Here is a 22418-nt window from a genome sequence, read left to right on the forward strand (position 1 = left end):
CGGCCCTTTGCTGTGCCGCTCGGTCGGGCTCTAGCCCGCCGTTGTCCGGGAAGGGTCTGTGTACTATCTGTTGCCAGCCCGTTTCGCTGGTCCACCTCGACTGGAAAGCCAATCCTGGCTCTCGACAGCCTCCCCCCGCAATTCTCGAGTCTCTGCTGGATGACTGGGTGGTTGCCCGTGGTCAACGCCCGAGTCTCTGGCCTTGACCTCCAATCCACTGATCTCCAGGAATGAATCCCCGGGAGATGATGCAGAGTTGCAGGTAGGTTCGAACTTGCCTTGTCGCCAATGCTGTGTCTGTGTATAATAAGACACAGACTGCAGGAGAACGGTACAACAGGTGTTTACTCAACGTGGCTCACACGGGAACTGATCTGTACAGATTACTACTCAGTGCTATATACAGGTGTGGTCACTGCTGGTACTGCAGTATACATGAGCTGTAAAAGATAGTTCCCCCCTTAAAGGTTCTGACAGGTCATCTTGTTGGACTCTTGTACTTCACCCTGCACAACCTTCCTCATTTCTACTTCACTCTTCACAACCTTCATCATCTCTACTTCACCCTTCACAACCTTCCTCATCTCTACTTCACCCTTCACAACCTTCCTCATCTCTAGTTCACCCTTCACAACCTTTCTCATCTCTACTTCATCCTTCACAACCTTCCTCATCTCTACTTCACCCTTCACAACCTTCCTCACCTCTACTTCACTCTTCTCAAACTTCCTCATCTCTACTTCACCCTTTACCACCTTCCTCATCTCTACTTCACCCTTCACAAACTTCCTCATCTCTAATTCACCCTTCACAACCTTCCTCATCTCTACTTCACCCTTCACAACCTCCCTCATCTCTACTTCACCCTTCACAACCTTCCTCATCTCTACTTCATCCTTCGCAACATTCCTCATCTCTACTTCATCCTTCGCAACCTTCCTCATCTCTACCTCACCCTTCACAACCTTCCTCATCTCTACTTCACCCTTCGCAACTTTCCTCATCTCTACCTCACCCTTCACAACCTCCCTCATCTCTACTTCACCCTTCACAACCTTCCTCATCTCTACTTCATCCTTCACAACCTTCCTCATCTCTACTTCACCCTTCACAACCTTCCTCATCTCTACTTCACCCTTCAGAACCTTCCTCATCTCTACTTCACCCTTCACAACCTTCCTCATCTCTACTTCACCCTTCGCAACTTTCCTCATCTCTACTTCACCCTTCACAACCTTCCTCATTTCTACTTCCATAAGACTATAGTCATTTCTCCTCCAAACTTTCCATCGTGGCTCCATGTAATCTACAAACGCATTCTCCTCCATGTTTCTCCTCCTCCTAAACCATCTCTGCCTCGAATCCATTCTTTCGCAGGGCACAGAACTCTGCAACTCCTCCTCGCCTCCTGCTTTATCAATGCCTAAAATCAGTTTGCACACAGTGAATAACTTTGCAGCAGCCATTTTGTGCACTGTAAGATCCCACATTGAGCAATGAGGTGAATAACTAATGTGTCTTTGGTGGTGTTGGGTGAAGGTTAATTGTTGGGTATAGTGGGAGAATTACTTGTTCTTCTTCAATTAGTGCCATGGGATCCGTAACATCTACCTGACGAAGCAGAACTGGCAGATGGGGCCTCAATTTATTGTCACATCTGAAGGATGTCACCTTTGACAGTGCTGCACTCCCTCTGTACCACACTGGAATCCTTAGTCTGGGTTGACATAAGTCCTGGAGTGGGGTTTGAACGCACGACCTTCTGACTCTGATGTGAGAGTGCTATGACTGAGCCAAGGCTGACTATGAAGGAAAGGTCTGCTCCAGCATTGCACAGTGGAAAACAGACCGATTCCCTGTGGAGAACAGGAGCCACAATCAAAGACATGGCTGCCAAGGAGAGGAACATAGGAACAGGAGTAGGTCATTCAGCCCCTCGAGCCTGTTCTGCCAGGTACTGAGATCATGGCTTATCTGTAGCTCAACTCCATTTACCTGCCTTATCACTGGACACTCTTACCTAATAAAAATCTGTCAATCTCAGTATTGGAAATTTTAATTAGTCCCCAGCATCCACAGCCTTTTGGGAGAGTTCCAGATTTCCACTACTCTTTGTGTGGAAGAAGTGCCTCCTGATTCAACACTCTTGAATAGCCTGACTCTAATTTTAAGATTCTGCCTCCTTGTTTTGAATTCTGACACCAGAGGAAATAGTCTCTCTGTATCTACTCTATCGAATCCTTTATAATTTTAAACTCCTTCAGTGTCAGCCATGGCTCAGAGGGCAGCGCTCTCACCTCCGAGTCAGAAGGTTATGGGTTCAAGCTCCACTCCAGCACAAACTCCAGGCTAAGACTCCCAGTGCAGTACTGAGGGAGCGCTGCATTGTCCGAGGTGCCGTCTTTCAGATGGGACGTTAAACCGAGGCCCCGTCTGCTCTCCCAGGATCCCACTGCACTATTTCAAAGAAGAGCAGGGGAGTTCTCCCCGGTGTTCTGGCCAATATTTATCCCTCAACCAAGATCACTAGAAACAGATTATCTGGTCATTATCACATTGCTGTTTGTGGCAGCTTGCTGTGCACAAATTGCCTCCCACGCCTCCTACATTACACCAGTGGCTACACTCCAAAAGTACTTCACTGGTTTTCAAGTGCTTTGGGATGCCCTGAGGCTGTGAAAGGCGCTGTATAAATGCAACTTCTTTATTTCGACAGAATTCCGAACTGGAACGATTTACAACAAGTTGCATTTATATAGCGCGTTCAACATAGTAAAATGTCCCAAGGCACTTTACAGGAGCGTTATCAAACAAAATTGACACTGAGAAACATAAGGAGATATTGGGACACATGTTAGGTATTAAGGAGCGTCTTAAAGGAGGAGAGAGAGGTGGAGAGGTTTAGGGAGGGAATTCCAGAGTTTAGGGCCTAGGCAGCTGAAGGCACAGCCGCCAGTGGGGGAGCGATTAAAATCGGGGGTGTGCAAGAGGTCAGAATTGGAAGAGAGCAGAGTTCTCGGGGGGTTGTGGGGCTGGAGAAGGTTACAGAGATAGGGAGGGGCGAAGCCAGGGAGGGATTTCAAACAAGGATGAGAATTTTAAAATGGAGGCGTTGCCGTCAAGGGCGCCAATGTAGGTCAGCGAGCACAGGGGTGATGAGTGAGCGGGACTTGGTGCGATTTCAGGTACGGGCAGCAGAGCTCCGGATGAGTTCAAGTTTATGGAGGGTGGAAGATGGAAGGCCGGCCAGGAGAGCGTTGGGTGGCCAAGTCTAGAGGTAACAAAGGCATGGATGAGCTGAGGCAGGGGCGGAGTCGGGCGAGGTTACAGATTTTACATTGACATTTATACAGCGTTTTGACATAACAAAACATGGCAAAGCACTTCACAAAGGAGAGTAGCAACACGGAGCAGGGGCAGGAGAGGGAGCGGAGGGGACCGAATGTACAGGCAAAACGAGAAATAGTGAGGATGTGGCAGAGCCACCAAGGGACTCTTATATCAATGTACATAATTATCTGTAACAGAATGAATCTGTACCTGTATTCGTTTTACTACATGTAAATAGCGCGGTCCCTAGAGGGTTAAGACCAAACACGATGATGTCACCACGTGGGTCACGTGACGTTCCCAACGGCGGGAAACGTGATGCAGGAGCTCCCTCTCTCAGTCCTCGTGGAGCCAGCATTGAGCATAGACCTGTTTGTTAGTTCTCCTGCGTTTGATTGTTACTTCTGCAAAACAGTATTAAACTTCGTTTGGTTAACAGACTGACTCGATCTCAGTCTTTTGATTAGGAATCTGACAATTCCTACAGTGATGACCCCGAACTTTCGCGAACGATCTTTGCGGAGGAAGCGACGTGCAACGAGATGATGGAAGCGTACGTGGTGGCTTTGAAGCTCCCTCAGTTCTGGGAACAACAGGCGGCCTCCTGGTTCGTGCAAGCGGAAGCTCAGTTTGAACTGCGAAACATCATGGCGGATCAGACCCGTTACCTCTACGTGGTCTCCGCACTCGACGGCTCCACGGCTTCAAGGATCATCAACCTGCTTGAAAACCCCCCGGTCGACAGCAAGTACAAAATGCTAAAAGCGCGGTTAATTCAGGTTTTCGGCCTCACGAAGGCGGAACGCGCACACCGTTTACTTACGCTGCCCGGGTTAGGCGACTCCAAGCCATCGGAGTTAATGTGCCAGATGCTCACACTCCTTCACTCCGAACCGCAATGCTTCCTCTTTCGAGAGTTGTTTTTGAGCCAATTGCCCGAGCAGGTACAGGCAGCCCTCGCAAGATCGGATGCTACGGATTGCGTCGCACTTGCCGCTGAGGCAGACACCATTTATGCGGTCACTGCGCCGCCACGAGGCAACCCCCCCTCGTGGATCCCGCCCCGACGCCTCCATCGCCCGGCTTGTGCTTTTACCACGCCCATTTCGGCGCGAGAGCCAGATGCTGCCGGCCTCCCTGCAGTTTCACGCCTCAACCGAAGAAAAAACACCAGCGCCAAGTCCGGGAAAGGAAGCCCGAGCCTGAGGGATGTCCCACGGCCGCGATGGCGAGTGGCGATTCCGGGAAGCTCCTTTATATTACTGATTCCATCTCCGGCCGACGATTTTTATCCGACACAGGGGCGCAGTGTAGCATCATGCCCGCCTCCGTCCTCGACATCCAGACTGGGAGGCGTGGTTTTCCCCTCCAGGCCACCAACGGCGGTGCTATCCGTACTTTCGGTAAACGGCGAGCCAAGGTGTGTTTCGGCGGACAGCATTTTCAATGGGACTTCATCACCGCCAAAACCTCGCAAGCCATCCTCGGCGCAGATTCGACGCGGCCACTTTCAACTCCATCCCTTGTTTCCGCAGCACAGTTGTGTCGCACACAGTCTCCTGTGCTACGCCCGCACCTAATGAATTCACTCGCCTGCTCGGGGAATTTCCGGAGCTAACCAAGCCTACTTTCTCCTCATCCACCGGCAAACACGGCGTGGAGCACCACATCGCAATGACCGGCTTTCCGGTTTACGCATGAGCTCGCCGCCTGGAACTCCTCAAACTCGTGGCCGCTAAGGCAGAATCCGCCGCAATGGAGCAGTTGGGGATTATTCGCCAGTCGAATAGTCCCTGGTCCTTGCCACTCCATATCGTCCCGAAACCCGGTGGCGGATGGCGGCCATGCGGTGACTACCGACCCCTTAATGACGTTACAACTCCCAATCGGTGCCCAATACCGCATATACAGGATTTCTCCGCGCATTTGGCGGGAAAGTCAATATTCTCGAAGGTCGACCTCGTACGGGGGTACCATCAAGTGCCGGTACACCCCCAAGACATCCAAAAGACGGCGGTCATTACTTCTTTTGGCCTCTTCCAGTTCCTCCGGATGCCGTTTGGGCTTAAGAATGCGGCGCAGGCGTTTCAGCGTCTGATGGATTCAGTGCTCCGGGACCTTCCCTTTTTATTCGTCTACCTTGACGATATTCTGATCGCCAGCTCCACCAAAGAGGAACACATCTGCCAGTTGTGCACCCTGTTTCGCCGCCTCCATCAGCATCGTTTCATAATCAACCCAGCCAAATGTCAGTTCGGCCAACCACATATCGACTTCTCGGGCCACCGCATCACTTCGGAGGGTGCGATGCCGCTTCAGTCGAATGTAGAGGTGATTACAGTTTTCCCATGGCCGCAGTCCACCAAGGCCCTCCAGGAGTTCCTGGGTATGGTAAATTTTTACCACCGTTTCGTTCCCAGGGCTGCTCAACTTATGCAACCACTCTACGAGGCTCTCAGGGGAAAGCCGGGTAAAGGGCCCGTGGTTTGGACGCCCGAGATGGACTGCGCCTTCAGCGACATGAAGACCGCTCTTGCAAACGCAACTATGTTGGCACACCCACTGCCGGGTGCCACTTTCGCTCTCACGACCGACGCTTCGGACTACGCCATAGGCGCCGTGCAAGAACAGTGGGTCGGCGGCATGTGGCAGCCACTGGCGTTTTTTAGTCGCCAACTACGACGTAATGAGCGCAAATACAGCACGTTTGACAGGGAGTTGTTGGCGCTGTTTCTGGCTATCCGCCATTTTCCATTTTTATTAGAGGGGTGTCACTTCACCGCGTTCGTGGATCACAAGCCACTGACGTTTGCTATGGCCAAGACCGCCGAACCGTGGTCGGCTCGACAGCAGCGACAACTTACCTTTATTTCGGAGTTTACTACCGACATCCAGCACGTGGCCGGAAAGGACAACGTGGTGGCTGATTGTCTTTCGCGTGCGACCGTCCAAGCCGTTCAGCTGGGGATCGACTATTCCGAACTGGCTGCCGACCAAGCCACCAATCCAGAAACACAGGCGTTCCGTTCCGACTCAACCTGCCTCCAGCCAGCAGATGTGCAGTTCCACTCAGCATACACCTCCGTGCTCTGTGACGTCTCCTTGGGGGATCCCCGCCCGATCGTTCCGACCTCCTGGCGTCGCAAAGTTTTCAATGCCATACACGGACTTTTGCATCCTGGTGCGAAGGCATCTCAAAGATTACTGGCATCTAAATTCGTCTGGAGAGGGATGCGTAAAGATGTTTGTGACTGGGCTAACACCTGCGCCGTGTGTCAAAAATCTAAGGTTCAACGACATGTAAAAGCCCCCTTGGCCACTTTCGAAGTGCCAGAACGCCGTTTCGACCATGTCCACGTAGACCTCGTTGGGCCGCTTCCGCCATCACAAGGGTTCACACACCTCCTGACCATGGTTGACCGCACTACAAGATGGCCAGAGGCGGTTCCTTTGGCGTCTACTACCTCCGCTGATGTCGCCAGGGCTTTTATCTCCTCGTGGGTCGCCCGTTTCGGTGTCCCATCAGATATTTCGTCCGACCGCGGTCCACAGTTTTCGTCTGAACTTTGGAAAGCTGTAGCCTCAGGTTTGGGCACCAAGCTCCATCACACCACGGCCTACCGCCCGCAGGCGAACGGGTTGTGTGAGCGTTTCCATCGGTCGCTAAAAGCGTCGCTAAGGGCCACCCTTCAGGGCACTGCATGGGTAGATCGACTCCCGTGGGTTCTGCTTGGTTTGCGCACGGCGCCTAAAGAAGACCTGCAGTCATCTTCCGCGGAACTGGTGTACGGCCAGCCACTCCGGGTGCCGGGTGATTTCTTGCCATCGCCAACTAAGCCGTGGTCCGCGGCTGATCAACTCAGCACCCACCGAGAAACGGCCAACTCCTTTAAGCCGATTCCGATGTCGCACCACGGCCTTCCTTCCTCTCATATTCCAACGGAGTTAAGGCAGGCCGAGTTTGTCTTCGTTCGCCATGATGCCCATCGCGGTCCACTCCAGCCTCCTTATACGGGCCCCTTCCGGGTGCGGGAGGCTGGCGACAAGAGTTTTTTGGTCGACATCGGGGACAAACCCGACTACATTTCGATTGACCGCCTCAAGCCCGCGCACCTGGACCTCAACCGGCCGGTTGAAACTGCACAGCCACCACACCGTGGTCGACCGCCCGCTGCTACTACGTCCGAACGGATCGTTCCACCTGTCAGCCCATCTACCGCTCCACAAATTCCTCTCCGGGAATATAGGAGTCGTTCGAACAGACTTGTCCGACCTCCTCTTCAATTGACTTTCACTATTAAAGATAATTCTGGGGGGGCGCATGTGGCAGAGCCACCAAGGGACTCTTACATCAATGTACATAATTATCTGTAGCAGAATGAATCTGTACCTGAATTCGTTTTACTACATGTAAATAGCGCGGTCCCTAGAGGGTTAAGACCAAACGCGATGACGTCACCACGTGGGTCACGTGACGTTCCCAACGGCGGGAAACGTCATGATGTCATGACGTCAGAGGGAGGAGCTCTCTCTCTCAGTCCTCGTGGAGCCAGCATTGAGCATAGACCTGTTTGTTAGTTCTCCTGCGTTTGATTGTTACTTCTGCAAAACAGTATTAAATTCGTTTGGTTGACAGACTGACTCAATCTCAGTCTTTTGATTAGGAATCTGACAATTCCTACAAGGAGACATTTAAAGATGGAGGGAAGAAAGAAGGATTAAAAGGGAGGGGTTTCAGGGAGGTTGTCCCGAAGACTATATCATTGTCACAGTAATGCCACTGATGGATTGAGCTGTGATTTACTGAAACATTGCAAAATAGTAAAACAGAAACTAAAATCTCTTCACATGTTTAGCAATCTAAATCAGAGCAGAATATTTTGCATAATACAGTTTTTAAGGAGATTTTTTCAGTGTGCATTCTCTAAAGCACCTTGAATCACCCTGTATAAAGGAACCTCTGTGCACTTTCTCCACAGCCTCCTGTGCATCGACTTCAGTCTGCGGCAGTGAGCATGCTGTCTTACAGGGAGACGTGTGCCCGGGAGCATCGAGGCATAGAATACAAAAGCAAGGATGTTATGGTGAACCTTTATAAATCACTGGTTAGACCCCAACTGGAGTATCGTGTTCAATTCTGGGCCCCACACTTTAGGGGGGAAATGGCGGAGGGCACCAGGTGTATATGATGCCACGTGGAATAGAAAGGGTTAATCTGGAGCCTTATTTCACATTAACCCATGAGAGCAGGACAAGGAGACACGGGTACAAACTGGGAAATGGCAGGTTCAGGACTGACAACAGAAAGCCCTTCACACACAGAGTGAACAACACACAGTGGCCTCTGGGTAGGGAAGAGGAGGCAGGAACTCTGCAGTTAAATAGTGCGATAGGGGCGAGGTCATAGGTTTCATTGGAAGAGGTAGATGGGCTGAATGGCCTCCCTTGGCCATCATGGTCTTTGTGATATCACAAAATGGACATGTCTAACACACCCATTTCAACAGCACGATCACCCTCGGTTCACACATACCACCCATTACCTCAAATCACAGTCTCTTTGACCCATCCAGCCAGTTCCACTGCTTCGCCCCTTCCACCCCAAGCACACGCAGCTCTTCCTCATCCGATAACATCCCATTGCCACCTGCCGTCAATGCTTTATTGGGAATTCTAAAACCATCCAGTGGGAATGACGTGTTCATAGAATCATAGAAACTTATGACACAGAAGGAAGCCATTCGGCCCATCGTTTCTGTCCCAGCTGAAATAGAGCTATCGAGCCTAATCCCACTTTCCAGCTCTTGGTCCGTAGCCCTGTAGGTTACGACACTTCAACTGCATATCCAAGCACTTTTTTAATGTAATGAGGCTTTCTGCCTCTATAACCCTTTCAGGCATTGCATTCCAGACCCCCACCACTCTTGGGTGAAAAAGATTCTCAACTCCCCTCTAATACTTCTACCAATTACTTTAAATCTATGCCCCCTGGTTATTGACCTCTCTTCTAAGGGAAATAGGTCCTTCCTATTCACTTTATCGGGGCCCCTCATAATTTTATACACCTCAGTCACGTCTCCCCTCAGCCTCCTCTGTCCCAAAGAAAACAACCCCAGCCTGTCCAATCTTTCCTCATAGCTAAAATTCTCCAGTCCCGGCAACATCCTGGTAAATTTCCTCCGTATGCTCTCTAGTGCAATCACATCCTTCCTGTAATGTGGTGACCAGAACTGTACACATTATTCTAGCTGTGGCCGAACTAGTGTCGAGCTTCCAGTCGCCTGTCATTTTAATTCACCGCTCCATTCCCACTCAGACCTCACCGTCCTTGGCCTCTTGTATTGTTCCACGGAAGCTCAACGTAAACTCGAGGAACAGCACCTCATCTTCCGATTAGGCACTTTGCAGGCTTCCGGACTCAATATCGAGTTCAACAATTTCAGATCATAACCTCGGCCCCTATTTCATTTTTTCTTGTAATTTTTCCACTCCTTTTCCCCCCCCGCCTTTCCTTTTGTTTCTGTCTCACACCTGGCAGCTATCTCTTGCCCTGCCAGTACACTTTACACCTAATCTCAGCCTATTACCATCTCGTCTAGCTCTTTTGTTTCTTTCACTTCTTTTGTCCGATCGCAGCCCTGCCTTCGATCTAGTTTCTTTTCTTTCCAGTTTTGAAGAAGGGTTCAACCCGAAACGTCAACTCAAATTTCACTCCACAGATGTTGCCTGACCTGCTGAGTTTTCCAGCATTTTCTGTTGTTATTTCGGATTTCCAGCATCTGCAGTATTTTGCTATCGTACTGTATGCCTACATATTTGCTCTTCTATCTATCTCTGACTATTTGGGGTCTATAGTACAGTCCCAGCAGTGTGATTGGCCCTTTTTTGTATTTCAGTTCAACCCATACAGCCTCATTTGATGATCCTTCTAACATATCATCCCTCCTCACAGCTGTAATTGTTTATTTAACCAATATTATGACACCCCTCCTTTTTTTTATCCCCCTCTCTATCTCATTTGAAAATCCTGTAACCAGGAATGTTGAGCTGCCATTCCTGCCCTTCTTTCAGCCATGTCTCAGTAATAGCTATGATATCATACTTCCAAGTGTCTATCTGTGCCCTCAGCTCATCTACCTTATTCCCTATACTCCATGCATTGAAGTATATAACATTAAGCACTGCCAAACCCTTTTCTTGTCTATTTCCTAGCCTTTCTTTCCTCTGCCTTCCAAGTTAACTTTCTAATTTTCTGCCTTAAATTCCAACTTTGCTTCCCTCCTTTCTGAAAACACTCTCAGGTTGACATTCCTCTGCCAAGCTAATTTAAACCCTCCCCAACAGCACTGGCAAACCGCCCCATGAGGATATTGTTCCAGGCCCTGTTGAGGTGCAACCCATTTGGTTTTTACAAGGCCCACGTCCCCCAGAACTGGTCCCAATGCCTCAGGAATCTAAAGCCCTCCCTCCTGCACCATCTCTCCAACCACACATTCATCTGCTCTATCCTCGTATTTCTGTACTCACTAGCACATGGCACCGGGAGTAATCCGGAGATTGCTACCTTTGAGGTCCTGCTTATTAATCTCTTTCCTAGCTCCCTAAAATCTGCTTGCAGGACCTCATCCCTCTTTCTACGTATGTCATTGGTACTGAGATGGACCACAACATCTGGCTGTTCACCCTCCCCCCCTCAGAATGTCCTGCTGCCGCTCAGTGACATCCTTGACCCTGGCACCAGGGAGGCAACATAATATTCTGGAATAGTGTGCAGTGGAAGAAAGAACCTACGACAGTGAATATCTACAAACCCAAAGAGATCTGTATAAAAGCCCTCAGTCTGAGAGCAGGTTTAGGGCAGGAATGCCTGATGGACCCCTCAAGGTCCTCAGTTCAGGGCATTGCCATTTAAACCCATCATCTAAAAACAGAAGTGTGTGTCCATCAGAAAATATTTATAAAATAACAACAGAAAATGCTGGAAAAACTCAGCAGGTCAGGCAACATCCGTGGAGAGAAATTTGAGTTGATGTTTCGGGTTGGACCCTTCTTCAAAACTGGAAAGAAAAGAAACTAGATCGAAGGCAGGGCTGCGATCGGACAAAAGAATAAAAGAAAGTAATGAAGATGAACAAGGTTGAAGAGCCAAACGGAGATCCCGTCGAAGAGAAGAACTTCTTCAAGGTAGGCATTCCTAGAAGAGGTGTGGCAGTGAACCAAACACTAGTACGATAGCAAAATACTGCAGATGTTGGAAATCTGAAATAACAACAGAAAATGCTGGAAAAACTCAGCAGGTCAGGCAACATCCGTGGAGAGAAATTTGAGTTGACGTTTCGGGTTGGACCCTTCTTCAAAACTGGAAAGAAAAGAAACTAGATCGAAGGCAGGGCTGCGATCGGACAAAAGAATAAAAGAAAGTAATGAAGATGAACAAGGTTGAAGAGCCAAACGGAGATCCCGTCGAAGAGAAGAGCAGAACTTCTTCAAGTTAGGCATTCCTAGAAGAGGTGTGGCAGTGAACCAAACACTAGTACGATAGCAAAATACTGCAGATGTTGGAAATCTGAAATAACAACAGAAAATGCTGGAAAAACTCAGCAGGTCAGGTCCAACCCGAAACATCAACTCAAATTTCTCTCCACGGATGTTGCCTGACCTGCTGAGTTTTTCCAGCATTTTCTGTTGTAATTTCAGATTTCCAACATCTGCAGTATTTTGCTATCGTACAGAAAATATTTATAGTTGTGGTTTATCAGAGAAACACTGCAAGCGCAGCAAGAGGAACTGAGTGAGGCAAAAAGTCCCATTTCTCTAACAGCCTCTCACACGTTCTTCAAAGACAAGAAGTTCATCCAGCTGGTGACATGGAGCTAGACAATTGTCAAAATCTCAGTGATTTTTATTCTGATCAACTAATAGGAGGCAGAGGAAAACAGGAGTTGAAGCCAGGTACACATCAGTGATCTGATCATTATTGTAGAGTTTATTCAGTTTGAGTTAATTAGTTCGAATTCATTAACACCTTCAGATCAATTAACAACAGTGAAAAGGTCATTTCTCATTGGTTGGGGAGCGTGTTGTTAGGAAATTCCACTTCTTCAGAAAAACTGATGGATTTAGATCTGAACAGTGAAATAAAGCAGTGGGGCCAGAAACCCCCCGTGACCATCCCTTTAACTGATGGTGTTGTTAGCACACAGCGAAATAAAGCAGTGGGGTCAGAAACCCCCCGTGACCATCCCTTTAACTGATGGTGTTGTTGGCTCACACTGAAATCTGTGAAGAAGGTGATGATGTAAAGATGCTGGATGAAGGATGGTGAAATGTTGAAGAAATGGTGAGGACAGAGGGGTGAGATGAACGAATGGTATTTATTCCTTGTACCCTGCAGATTACCTGAGTAAATGATATTTTGTGCCTGTTGTTTGTAACTGTCCATAACTTGCATCACTTCAGTTTCCGGCCCAGTTTAGATCTCTAACCTGCTGTTGATGAATGTTCTTAAATTGAAGAAATGTGTGTTCGAGAGGCCCAATAGTGCAAAGTTTCAAACATTCCAGTGTTGACAACAACACTCGGCTCCTCTGCCTCCTCTCCAGGTCCAAATGAGAAAAGGTTTGGAGCCTTTTTCACAAGACGGTTCCCTCTAATCCTTTCAGTGATGACTTTCTCTTACACTTTGCAGAAACTGGTGTCCGATCAGCAGAGCCTGTCGGAGGAAAACGGTCACCTCTGGTCATCTACATTCTCCTGGGTCTCTCCATCCTGCTGTCTGTAGTGGTTCTTGGCACTGCAGTTATACTGTGTAAGTTTTGTGATATTTGAAACTATGGAATTTACTGTTGTGAATTCTGCAATGATAGTTAACAAAGCTAATTCAGAGCTGTGCATCAATTAGCATGCATTAATAATGTAGGTATCGGGCCAGAACTTGCTGAAACTATAACTGTGTGAAAAAAGCACGCCATTATTAACGTACAAATTGTCCGACATCTTGTGGCAAGGAAGAGATACCCTGTGAATTGCGAATCACCACAAGTTGCTGGACGATTTGTGCCGCTCCGCCATTAGCCTCGCGAAAACGGTATCTCGCCCTTAACCTCCCCGTGAGTTTCCTGAAGTTGCTGCATTTGCACATTAATTGTCCATTAAACTCTGCTCAGAAAATTAAGTCTAGTAATTAACAGCATAGGTACCCTTTAAACAATGCAATATTTGTTAATGAGTGCCAGTCAACCTCCCTGGCCCAGAAAGTGAACAATTAAATGTGTGGAATCTCATTCCTTCAGGTACTGAATTGCTGTTGGAGATTTTAAAAATGTAAAATTTAAAAACATTTTTTCCCACTTTTCCTTCCTGCCTCTTTCTTCTCTCTCTCTTAATTCAATCTTTTGTTGGCATTGAATTCACCCTCTTCTCAGTCATTCCTAGTTCATTTCTCAGTCCCTACATTTCATTGATTAAGGAGTTAGACTGTTGGTCCTGTCATTCACTAAGGCCCATGATGGCCCTTCGCCGCACCGCTCTCAGCTCGAACGTCCAGCAAATTACAGCGCAAAAAACCTTTGAGCTGAAGGGGGCAGGAAAAAGTCTAACTAAAGGCTAACATCGCAAGATGCCCCACTCCAGCAAGATTTGGCCCAATATTAATTCAGTAGTGGGACTGGGGATCAGTATTATTAAAACTGGACAGCGTGGGCAGGACACATAATAACACCTTATAGAAAATACAGGCTCACTGATCTAATAACAACAAAAACCACAACTTGTATTTATATAGTGCCTTTAATGTAGTAAAATGTCCCAAGGTGCTTCACAGAAGTATTATAAGACAAAAAATGTGACACCAACCACATAAGGAGAAATTAGGGCAGGTGACCAAAAGCTTGGTCTAAGAGCTAGGTTTTAAGGAGCGTCTTAAAGGAGGAAAGAGAGGTAGAGAGGCAGAAAGGTTTAGAGAGGGAATTTCAGAGCTTAGGGCCCAGGCAACAGAAGGCACGGCCACCGATGGTTGAGCGGTTATAATCAGGGATGCTCAAGAGGGCGTTAGAGGAGCGCAGATATCTCGGGGGGTTGTGGGGCTTGAGGAGATTACAGGGATAGCGAGGAGCGAGGCCCTGGAGGGATTGAAAACCAGGATGAAAATTTTGAAATCAAGGCATTGCTTAACCGGGAGCCAATGTAGGTCAGCGAGCGCAGGGCTGATGGGTGAACGGGACTTGGTGCGAGTTAGGACATGGGCAGCCGAGTTTTGGATGACCTCAAGTTTACATAGGGTAGAATGTGGGAGGCCAGCCAGGAGTGTATTGGAATAATCAAGTCTAGAGGTAACAAAGGCATGGATGAGCTGGAAAGGTCGAGAGAAGTGGTGGTGAGGTAGAGGTGGGTGTCGTCAGCGTACATGTGGAAATTGACGCTGTGTTTTTAGATGATGTCACTAAGGGGCAGCATGTAGATGAGAAATAGGAGGAGGCAAGGATAGATGCTTGGGGGACTCCAGAGGTAACGATGCGGGAGTGGGAAGAGAAGCCATTGCAGGTGATTCTCTGGCTACGATTAGATAGATAAGAATGGAACCAGGCAAGTGCAGTCCCACCCAGCTGGATGACGGTGGAGAGGCTTTGGAGAAGGATGGAGTGGTCAACTGTGTCAAAGGCTGCAGACAAGTCAAGAAGGATGAGGAGGGATAGTTTACCTTTGTCACAGTCATAGGATTTCATTTGTCACTTTGATGAGAGCTATTTCGGTACTGTGGCAGGGGCGGAAACCTGATTGGAGGGATTCAAACGTGGAGTGCTGGGAAAGATGGTCACGGATTTAGGAGGCGACAATAGGTTCAAGGACTTTGGAGAGGAAAAGGAGGTTGGCGATGGGACGGTAGTTTGCAAGGACAAAGGGGTCAAGGTTTTTTTGAGGAGAGGGGTGATAACGCCAGATTTGAGGGAGAGGGGGACAGTACCTGAGGAGAGAGAACCGTTAACAATATCAGCTAACATGGGAGCTAATAAAGGAAGTTGGGTGGTCAGCAGTTTGGTGGGAATAAGGTTGGGGAAGCAGCAAGTGGGTCGCATGGACAAGATGCACATGGAGAGGTCAAGAGGGGAGATCTGAGAGAAATGGGAAAAAGATACTAGTTCAGGGCTAGGGCAGTGGGGAACTTTAGAGGAACCATCTTAGCTCCTTCAAGTGCAAGGGACACAAATTGAGCATATCTGGCCCACAACTAGTTTAGCCATCCATCACCAGATCTGGCGGGCCTGCATCAAGTGCTATCGGACCTCACTCTCCGCTGCCAAAGCCGCCCAATAATCCAGGATCACCCTGAATGGCATAGACAACCCGGCTTCTTTTCTCCACTATCAACCATCTCCTGAAACCCCTCTCCCATGCCCGCTCCATCCTCACATGCAACAACCAGTACGAAGAGCTCATGGATTTCTTTGTCATTAAGATTGAGACCATCTGTTCAGCTGCCTCTGCTGCTTCCGCACCTCCCCTAGCACACCGGGCCAAACCTGCCCCCAGGCTCTTCCCTTACTGAGTGCTAATCCTGTGTCTTTGTCTAGTTTCTCTCCTATCTCCCCTGCTGCACTCTCTCATCTCAGCTTGTCTATGAGACCCATCCCCTGCTCTCTTGACACCCTTCCCACCAAACTGCGGACCACCCAACTTCCCTTCCTGCCGCCATGCTAATTGACATAAATTATTCCCTCTCTGCATGTACTGACCATCTATCAAAACTGCTCTTGAGAGACCTGCAGCTGGACAGCAGAGAGGGGAGCAAAAGAGAGGGAGAAGCAAAGGGGTGAGCAGCAGAGGGGGCGCTGCACAGATAGGGGGCAGCAGAGGGTGCGCTGCACAGAGAGGGGGCAGCAGAGGGGGCGCTGCACAGAGAGGGGGCAGCAGAGGGGGCGCTGCACAGAGAGGGGGCAGCAGAGGGGGCGCTGCACAGAGAGGGGCAGCAGATGGGGCGCTGCACAGAGAGGGGGCAGCAGAGGGGGCACTGCACAGAGAGGGGGCAGCAGAGGGGGCGCTGCACAGAGAGGGAGCAGCAGAGGGGGCGCTGCACAGAGACGGGGCAGCAGATGGGGCGCTGCACAGAGAGGGGGCAGTAAGGGGGGTGCTGCACAGAGAGGGGGCAGCAAAGGGGGTGCTGCACAGAGAGGGGGCAGCAGAGGGGGCGCTACACAGAGAGGGGGCAGCAGAGGGGGCGCTGCACAGAGAGGGGGCAGCAGAGGGGGCGCTGCACAGAGAGGGGGCAGCAGAGGGGGCGCTGCACAGAGAGGGGGCAGCAGATGGGGCGCTGCACAGAGAGGGGGCAGCAAAGGGGGCGCTGCACAGAGAGGGTGCAGCAGATGGGGCGCTGCACAGAGAGGGGGCAGTAAAGGGGGCGCTGCACAGAGAGGGGGCAGCAGAGGGGACGCTGCACAGAGAGGGGGCAGCACAGAGAGGGGGCAGCAGAGGGGATGCTGCACAGAGAGGGGGCAGCAAAGGGGGTGCGGGGCAGCAGAGGGGGAGCTGCACAGAGAGGGGGCAGCAGAGGGGGCGCTGCACAGAGAGGGGGCAGTTAAGGGGGCACTGCACAGAGAGGGTGCAGCAGAGGGGGCGCTGCACAGAGAGGGGCAGCAGAGGGGGCGCTGCACAGAGAGGGGGCAGTAAAGGGGGCGCTGCACAGAGAGGGGGCAGCAAAGGGGGCACTGCACAGAGAGGGGGCAGCAGAGGGGGCGCTGCACACATAGGGGGCAGCGGAGCGGGCGCTGCACAGTGAGAGGGCAGCAGAGGGGGCGCTGCACAGAGAGGGGGCAGCAGAGGGGGCGCTGCACAGAAAGGGGGCAGCAGAGGGGCGCTGCACAGAGAGAGGGCAGCAGAGGGGGCGCTGCACAGAGAGGGGGCAGCAGAGGGGGCGCTGCACAGAAAGGGGGCAGCAGAGGGGCGCTGCACAGAGAGAGGGCAGCAGAGGGGGCGCTGCACAGAGAGGGGGCAGCAGAAGGGGCGCTGCACAGAGAGGGGGCAGCAGAGGGGGTGCTGCACAGAGAGAGGGCAGCAGAGGGGGTGCTGCACAGAGAGAGGGCAGCAGAGGGGGTGCTGCACAGAGAGGGCGGCAGAGGGGGCGCTGCACAGAGAGGGGGCAGCAGAGGGGGTGCTGCACAGAGAGGGCAGCAGAGAGGGTGCTGCACAGAGAGGGGGCAGCACAGGGGGCGCTGCACAGAGAGGGGGCAGCAGAGGGGGCGCAGCACAGAGAGGGGGCAGCAGAGGGGGTGCTGCACAGAGAGAGGGCAGCTCACAGGGGCGCTGCACAGAGAGGGGGCAGCTCACAGGGGGCACTACCCACGACACAGGGCATACAGGCCGAGGCTGAGTTTCCTTGACATGTCTGAACAGCAGTGTTTCAGGAGGCTCAGGTTGTCATGTCAGGTGGTGGCAGACATCTGCAGCCTCCTAGAAGAAGACCTGCTCCCTTCTGGACCTGGTTGGCCACCAGTGGCTGTAAAAGTGACCACAACCCTCAACCTTTTTGCCTCCGGATCCTTCCAGGACACGACCGGAGACATATCCAGGATCTCCCAGTCGGCAGCCCAACAATATATAAGAGAGGTGAGTGATGGCCTGTTTGCCAAGGCTGGCAATTGTGTCAACATCACCTGAGGTGAGGCTAGTCAGAATGAGCGGACACTCGGGTTTGTATCTCTGGCTGGCTTCCCACAGGTGCAGGGCATCATCGACTGCACACACGTGGCAATCTGTGCACCCCAGATCAACCAGGAGTATTCGTCAACCACAAGGGCTTCCAATCCATCAATGTGCAGCTGCTGTGCAACCGCAAGGTTCCCGGGGAGCTGCCACGGTGCTTTCATCCTGCGGTAGTCCAAGCTCTCTGATGTCTTTGGAGCTGCAAGCAGACTTAAGGCATGGCTGCTAGGAGACAAAGGTTACCCACTTCAAACTTGGCCGATGACACCCGTGAAAACCCACCAATGAAGCCCAAGAGCAGTACAACAAAAGCCATATGACAACCAGATGTGTCACAATCGGCATGCTCAAGATGTGCTTCAGGTGCCTGAACAGACCTGGAGGCGCCCTTCATTACGCACCAGCCAGGGTGTCCAGAATGATCGTGGTGTGCTGCGCTCTGCACATCATTGCGCAGGATAGGCTCCACAGGAGGAACAAGGCGCTGAGCGCACACAATCTACAGGTGGATCCGAGGAGGAAGAGGAGCAGGAGCAAGAGGAATATGGCAACCCCAATGCAGCACCAGCCACTCACATTGCTGTCCGGGTGCCAGGGAATCCCTTATGGCTGTAAGGTTCAGTTAGATGCCAGCACTGGACCGATGTAGCAATCACACCCAACAGCCACTCTCCTCGCTCCTCTCCTCAATCCCACTAAAACAAAGCAGTTCTATAAACAACCAATCACCTATTACACATCCATTGATCTGTCATCCTATTTAAGGTATCCAGAGATGTTGTGATCAAGGGCTGCATGGTCTCATTTGATTGCCGTGATTGATGTGCCATGAGGAATTGTACTCACCCTTCCTGACCTGGTTAGGTCATTATAGCGCTTCCTGCACTGAATCCAGGAACGTGGCACAATGCTCCTGCTGCTCACTTCCTGGGCCACCTCCAGCCAGGCCTCCTTTGTGCCAGCAGCAGGTTTCTTCTTCCCATTGCTGGCGAAGAGGATTTCTCTCTGGCTCCTGACAGCATTCAGCAGTACATCGAGCGATGCATTATTAAAGTGGGACGCAGCCTTTGAGCGTCCTGAGTCCCTTTGTACAATGGCTGTCTCTGGGCAAAAACTCCCAACTCCTCCAAATTCCATCTTTGAAATGGACCTTTAAATACTCGAGTTGAGATTATGTCAGGCAGGTCCGCACCACGCCCGGTGCCGCGCATTCGATGTCAAACCCGGAAGCAAAATGATAATGAGGTAGCCATGTTAAAATTCCACAGACAGAGATGCTGAAATTCCTTCCTGATTTCCCACCCGACGTTGCACATCCCGCTCCAAACACACCGCGGAGTTATTATTGGGGCCATTGTCTCAGGCTGATCCAAAATGTTCCAAACCTCAGCATTCTATTAGACCCCGACTTCAGCTTCCAACCCCATATCTTTTCCATCGCGAAGACTGCCTACTTCCACTTCCGTAACATCACCCACCATGTGCTGCTGAAACCCTCATCCATGCCTCTGTCCCCTCCAGACTCGGCTGTTCTCCTGCCCGGCCTCCAATGTTGCACTCTCCATAACCTTCAGCTCATCCAAATCTCTACTGCCCATATCGTGTCCCACATCCCAAGTCTCACTCACTCATCACCACTGTCCTTACTGAACTACATTGGCTCCAGGTCCCCCAATCCATTCATGGCCCAGCCTTTCCCTATCTCTGTAACCTACTTCAGCCCTAAAACCTGAGCTTTCTGCTTGTCCTCCCTACAATTGTGTTGTGTGTTCAGAACTCTCAAAGGAATACACATCCTCACCTCGTGTGAGGAAACATCAAAGTCAACAGCAAGCAAGAATAATGATGGTGATGCGACCATTAGTCTATTCACGGTATCATTAAACTCCAAACTGGTATCAGAACAGCCTCTTAGCTGCCATTTGTGTACAAGCTATTCTAACCTGTGCCACGGTGTGTTTCTGGGTTGAGAGCTAAAGCTGTCTTTCCATTTCAGTTCCACAGATGTTCAGTGAAATGAAAGCGTCATTGGCCAATTTCAAGATGGAACTTTCCCAGATAAAGAGTAACAGTAAGTGTTAAATGCCAGTCAGGATCTCCAGTTCAAAGGGCTCTCTAGTTTTTCAGATGGTCTGCTCATTCTTCGCGGATTGATCTCCAGTGCATTTCACACTGGAGTGTTTGGTTTGGTTCGAATTTTGAACCAATCAAGTATAAGTGGATTTGATTGGTTCACATTTCCCACGGGCCCATTATAAAAGCACTACAGATTTTTATGTTGTGAACACATTGGGGGAATTCCCAGAGAAGAAAATTAAATAGATAATAAATGAGTGTACATGTACTGTACAGTTAAAATCAATAGAATCTTACAGCACGGAAGGAGGTCATTCAGCCCATCACGTGTGCTGGCTCTCTGGGATTACAACAGTGACTACACTTCAAAAGTACTTCATTGGCTGTAAAGCACTTTGAGACGTCCGGTGGTCGTGAAAGGCACTGTATAAATAAAAGTCTTTCTTTTTTTCCGACATTATTTCTGGTTTGCCATTCCATGTCTTAAAAACCGTTTGTATAAAACAATTCCTAACCTCTCCCTTCATTGTGTTGCTGATCATCTTCAAATCTTCAGTTGATGCCCTCCGGTTACCAACTCACCAAACAGTGGAAGCAGTTTTGTCTGTTTTCTCCTGTGAAAATCTCTCGTGTTCGAAAGCAAAATTGATCTTGTTCTACAAACAGTGCCACACGATCTCAAGTGTTGTTCCTCTTTCAGTTACAGGAACGTCTGAGGAGACAAGAAGCTCAGTCGCTGAACTTAGGACTGACATTTCACAGCTGAAGGAGAGTAAGTTTAATAACCATCAGGGAGACCTTTGATCTCCAATTATTCATACTGGAAACTATCAGAATGGTGACACTGGGATCAGGTGGATTGTAAATACTGCACAGATACTGATCACTGGCTCTGGTTACTACAGACATTTATATTGATGCACAGAGTGGGATTAAACGGAATGGAATGAACAGAGTGCTTTATTTGGGAGTTTGGAAAGAGTGGAAATTTGGAGAAGAGGGGGAAGGAGTTGCTGCTTCTTGCCTACGCTACTTGTAGTGCTTTGTGTTACAGGCAGATATTTAATTTCAGTACCCTTAACTTAATCTAGATCAAGTAAGCAGTCAAGAAACTACACTATAAACTAAGTTACCTAAATACAAATTTATTAAATAAAACAAGGTCATATTGGGATGGCAGTGTAGGCGGTGTGCCGCAACTGCAGCATGTGGGAGTTTGTGGAGAGCTTTGTGATCCCGGACAACCACGCTTGCAGTAAGTGCCTGCATCTTGAGGAACATCAGCTCAGAGTTTTTGAGCTGGAGTCTGAGGTACAGACATTGCGGGGCATCAGGGATGGGGAGAGTTACCTGGGTACTTTGATCCAAGAGGCAGTCACACCCCTTAGGTTAGATAGTGGTACAGGTCTGGTTAGTGGTCAGGGACAGAAGGGTGTGATTGCAACTCAGGCAGGTAAGGGGACTCCAGGTACAGTGCTGGAGGAGCCTCGGCCTTTGCCGTTGTCCAACAACTATGAGGTTCTTGCTCCGTGTGTGGATGAGGGAAAAGCCTGCAGGATGGATGAGCAAGCTGACCTGGGTGGGTAAGGCATCCTGTGCCGACGCCTGTTGGCCCTTCTCCATCTGGCCATGACTGGCACTGGGGACGCTGCACAGAGAGGGGCCAGCAGATGGGGCGCTGCACAGAGAGGGGGCAGTAGAGGGGGCGCTGCGCAGAGAGGGGGCAGTGGAGGGGGCGCTGCACAGAGAGGGGGCGCTGCACAGAGAGGGGGCAGCAGAGGGGGCACTGCACAGAGAGGGGGCAGTAAAGGAGGTGCTGCACAGAGAGGGGGCAGCAGAGGGGGCGCTGCACAGAGAGGGGGCACTGCACAGAGAGGGGGCAGCAGAGGGGGCGCTGCACAGAGAGGGGGCAGCAGAGGGGGCGCTGCACAGACGGGGCAGCAGAGGGGGCGCTGCACAGAGAGGGGGCGCTACACAGAGAGGGGGCAGCAGAGGAGGTGCTGCACAGAGAGGGGGCAGCAGAGGGGGCGCTGCACAGAGAGGGGGCAGCAGAGGGGGCGCTGCACAGAGAGGGGGCAGCAGAGGGGGCGCTGCACAGAGAGGGGGCAGCAGAGGGGGCGCTGCACAGAGAGGGGGCAGCAGAGGGGGTGCTGCACAGAGAGGGGGCAGCAGAGGAGGTGCTGCACAGAGAGGGGGCAGCTCACAGGGGGCGCTACCCTCGACACAGGGCGTACAGGCCGAAGCTGAGTTTCCTTGACATGTCCGAACAGCAGTGTTTCAGGAGGCTCAGGTTGTCATGTCAGGTGGTGGCAGACATC

The 22418-nt window shown here is 50.6% G+C and overlaps 1 long non-coding RNA gene across 1 annotated transcript; it reads left to right on the plus strand.

The window, feature by feature from the left end:
- Window positions 1-12083: 12083 nt before the first annotated feature.
- Window positions 12084-20095, plus strand: LOC147097579 (uncharacterized). The gene is made up of 3 exons (XR_015074293.1): window positions 12084-12282; window positions 13019-13138; window positions 20021-20095. It is a non-coding gene; the product is annotated as an uncharacterized LOC147097579 (long non-coding RNA).
- Window positions 20096-22418: the final 2323 nt, after the last annotated feature.

Source organism: Somniosus microcephalus, chromosome 31, assembly GCF_052327205.1.
Source record: "Somniosus microcephalus isolate GS21.2 chromosome 31, FLI_Smic_1.0, whole genome shotgun sequence".
Lineage (NCBI taxonomy): Eukaryota > Metazoa > Chordata > Chondrichthyes > Squaliformes > Somniosidae > Somniosus > Somniosus microcephalus.